The 3,839-nt window shown below is 46.2% G+C and overlaps 1 non-coding gene across 1 annotated transcript; it reads right to left on the bottom strand.

The window, feature by feature from the left end:
* Positions 1 to 1,234: 1,234 nt before the first annotated feature.
* LOC138141032 (5S ribosomal RNA) lies at positions 1,235 to 1,354 on the bottom strand. Its single transcript, XR_011162933.1, has one exon. It is a non-coding gene; the product is annotated as a 5S ribosomal RNA (ribosomal RNA).
* Between the last annotated feature and the right edge of the window lie 2,485 nt (positions 1,355 to 3,839).

The raw sequence follows: 3,839 nt of genomic DNA, 5'->3' as shown, positions 1-3,839 counted from the left end.
GTTTTACCCAACACCAGCCGCGACTGCAATGTACACAAGACTATGACTGCTACATATTATGTTATTTCAACCAAATCAGAAGTACAATAATTTTGAAAAGTAAGTGCAATGTATACTTCTAAATCTATCTAAATTTATTAATATGTAATTTTTTTCAAAACTATCGATCTTTCTTTGAAACATTTTCAATTCACAATTCACTGTTGGAAGCGCTGTACTTTTTAGTATAAATAGCTATACGAAAAATTAAAATAATAGTTGAATTAACACATCGTTAAATGTTACGAGGAACATAGTTTTTTGGATTACACAGCAAAATCTTGGAATTTCAGTCCGATATTACTCCATTGAGTCTTTGGACTCACAAATAAATACCTCGAAAAGCCGACAAACATCTGTCTAGAACTTTTCTAGTAACCAGAGGGTATCGTAAACGACCCGTGTTTAGACCTCTTTCGTGAAAGTGACCGACCGCCGGCGCCGCTCGATTTCGTCATAAATCTCAGCCGTACCCCCCACGATAATTGACAAGTCTGTCATACAGCCCTACCATTTAAAACCTTTATTCTCTTCGTTTTAAAAATAGTTTCGCATGGTTTTTCTCTCTTCTCGTTTTACAATGGTCCAGTGACTAATAAATGAGTGTTGTGTTATGAGTTTGTTCGAGCTCAAAAAAACGTGGTTCGAAATTGTTTAACGTTTAACGAATGGTAAGTTATTCTAGTTTTTATGTTGGTCTTAACGTGTTAGGGGCCAAGAATACAACATTGTCTGTCCATTATAACATAGAACTGATATGTTGAATTCAGATCTCTAATTATTTAAAAACCAAAAAAATAAAGCAGCAGTCAAAGTGGCATGTACGCGTAACCTAATATATATTTTTTTTACATTAAAAGATCGCCGTCTTCCTCGTCGCACTTACGACATTTGCATATGTTATCTTTGTTAAACTCACGGAAGGAATATAATGAACCGGTCACCCGTCCAAGTGCTGACCGCTGCCCGCGTGGCTTACCTTCGGTGATCGAACGACAACCTTTACCGTTTGACGAGTTTTTATTCTGCAATTGTTTACAATTAATCGACAAAAAAAATTGTTTTCTTAATTATCTAGTACTTAAAGCTATGAATCTACATTATACGGGTCTGTGCATGTTTCCGAATACCTGCACGAAAAACAAATCGGTTCGGTGGTTGCTATGGATTTCAAAAAAAAACAAAAAGTGTTGGGGGGCAACGGCACGCGGTGTTCCCAAGCGGTCACCCATCCAAGTACTGACCGCGCCCGACGTTGCTTAACTTCGGTGATCGGACGAGAACCGGTGCTTTTCAACGTGGTATGGCCGTTGCCGTGGTGTTTAGGTGTGATCGTTGGTGTAAAATATATTGCTTTTAACATTCCGATGCACGAATATGAACATCAAAACGCGATGCGTTTCGTTTCCGTATGCACTTACCCTCTGACGACCGACGTCGGACCGAACTAACGGGAAATCCCACAACAACCACCACGTCACGCTCTAACGACAAGAGAGACTACTAGACGGACTGGCGATCTCCCGCGTCGCACATTTTTCGACCGCCGGCGGCGGTGGAAAATCCAGAATTTCACCCCACCTACCGCGCTGCTTGCTCCGACGACGACGAGATTCCCACATTTGGATCGACCGAAATATGTAAGTAATATCAGGAAGTTCCGATTTTCGAGAGGAGACCTGTGTTTCTATTTACCTATCTATAATAATTATCGTTATAATCATCATATCATTATTATTATTATTAACATTATTATTTATTACCATTATTATTATTATTATTATTATTTATCGTCCCTCGGATTCGGCGATCTTCGAAAATCCAAGTTGGACCGTTAGACATTCGAACGCGGTGTGCGTGGCTGACGAGTTGTTATTTTTGGCGTTTTTTCTTCGATCTTCACCCCGACTTCGGACGACGCAGGTCGGACACGAAATTACGAAGAGAGAAAGACGGAAGAAAGGAAGAAAACCTGAAGATCCGTCGAAGAAAATATCGGAAAACTCGTAGGTGCGGCATCGGTCGGACGATGAAGACCGTCTCCTTTCGGATGATCCTCTCGACGGACTTTCGGCCGTCCCGAAGGGTCCGGACGGCAACGGGACCCGTCGTCGACTCGTCCCGTTTCAACTTCCGCCGAAAACGATCGACCTGAACGTCGGAGAGGCGGTTCGCGGCATCCTGTTGTCGGAATTGCCTCGGTTCGAACACCAGGTCCTTTCTGTGCTTCGACCGTTTCGGAAGCGTTTGGCGACGCGAAGATGTCGTAAAATCGAGAAGGTGGCGCGGTATTCCGGGAAGAGATGGACCAATATTTCGGCGAACGAAATATGGATTCCCGGAATCGACGCGTCTACCCCGCACCGCCGACGTAAACCGTCGGTCCCGAATCGAAACCGTGACGACCCGGATTTAGGGCTGGTGGTTGGAGGGGCGTGTACCTGATTCGAAACCCACCGACGTTCCGAGACGAACTTCGCTATCTCCAGGGAAACTTCGGAAACCGAGTTCGGCCAGCTTGATCACACGGTGGCGATGGTGATCGAGGAAAGAGGACGATGCCATCACGCGGGCAACGATTCCGAGGCCTGCAATTTCTTCGACGGCGGACGCGGTGCGCGTTCAGTCTTCCGTCCGCAGTGGCGACTATTTTATAAAGACTTAGAAAATTTTTTTGTTCAATTCTCGTTCACGAGGTGCTCGAAGTGTACGTGTGTGAGCAAGTGTTTTTTCAATAATTATTATTAACTTTTAACGTTTTAACGTGAAAGATGGCCGACGTCGAAAATCAAACAGCATCATCGGTCACCACCGGTTCCGCTGCCACCCCTCAATCCCACGCGAAGAAAGAGAAAAAAGCGAAAAATCCCAGGGCGAAACCGTCCCATCCTCCGACATCCGAGATGGTAAACAACGCCATCAAGGGACTCAAGGAACGCGGAGGATCGTCTCTTCAGGCCATCAAGAAGTTCGTCGCCGCAAATTACAAAGTCGACGCCGAAAAGGTCGCCCCTTTCATCAAGAAATATCTGAAAGGCGCCGTGGCGTCGGGATCTCTGGTTCAGACGAAAGGTAAGGGCGCGTCGGGTTCGTTCAAGCTCGCCTCGTCCACCTCCGGTGGTGCCAAAGTCGCCTCCGCCTCCGACAAGAGGAAACCCGCTTCGTCCGCCGCATCCAAGACGAAAAAATCATCCGCCAAACGTACCGCCGTCGCGACGACTTCCGACAAGGCTTCCTCGAAGACAGCCAAAAAACAAGCCTCCCCCAAAGCGAAGAAGACTGCTGCCGAAAAGAAGAGCGCCGTCGCTGCCTCCGCCGCCGCAGCGAAAGCCAAGAAATCGGCCGCCTCCTCGGCAGAAAAGAAAACTAGAGCCGCCCCGAAACCCCGATCGCCTTCCAAAGCGAAGAAATCTAACAAGGCTGGTCCGACTAAAAAACCCAAAGCACCCAAACCCAAGACAGCCAAAGCCATTCCTGTCAAGGTGAAAAAGGCCGCTTCGCCGAAGAGGAAAAAGTGAGAAACGTGGATGGATACTCGACTCATGTTCGTTCGGCTGTGCCTCGTTCCGACGTCATCATCGTACTACCGGCAACGGGGCACGCACAAATGGCCCTTTTCAGGGCCACACGATAATCTACGACGAAAAAAAGAAATAAAACTATCCTTACGGCGAAACCAAATAAAATAGATAGCATCAGCTGGCAGGTAGGTGATGACAGGATGCAATAAAATTTTACGAACGACCGCAACCCAACCCGAATCGAGAGGACCGACCGATTATTGACATTTTTATTTTATT

Source organism: Tenebrio molitor, unplaced genomic scaffold (genome assembly GCF_963966145.1).
Source record: "Tenebrio molitor unplaced genomic scaffold, icTenMoli1.1 SCAFFOLD_818, whole genome shotgun sequence".
Classification (NCBI taxonomy): Eukaryota; Metazoa; Arthropoda; class Insecta; order Coleoptera; family Tenebrionidae; genus Tenebrio; species Tenebrio molitor.
This window is presented reverse-complemented; position numbering and strand designations above follow the sequence as displayed.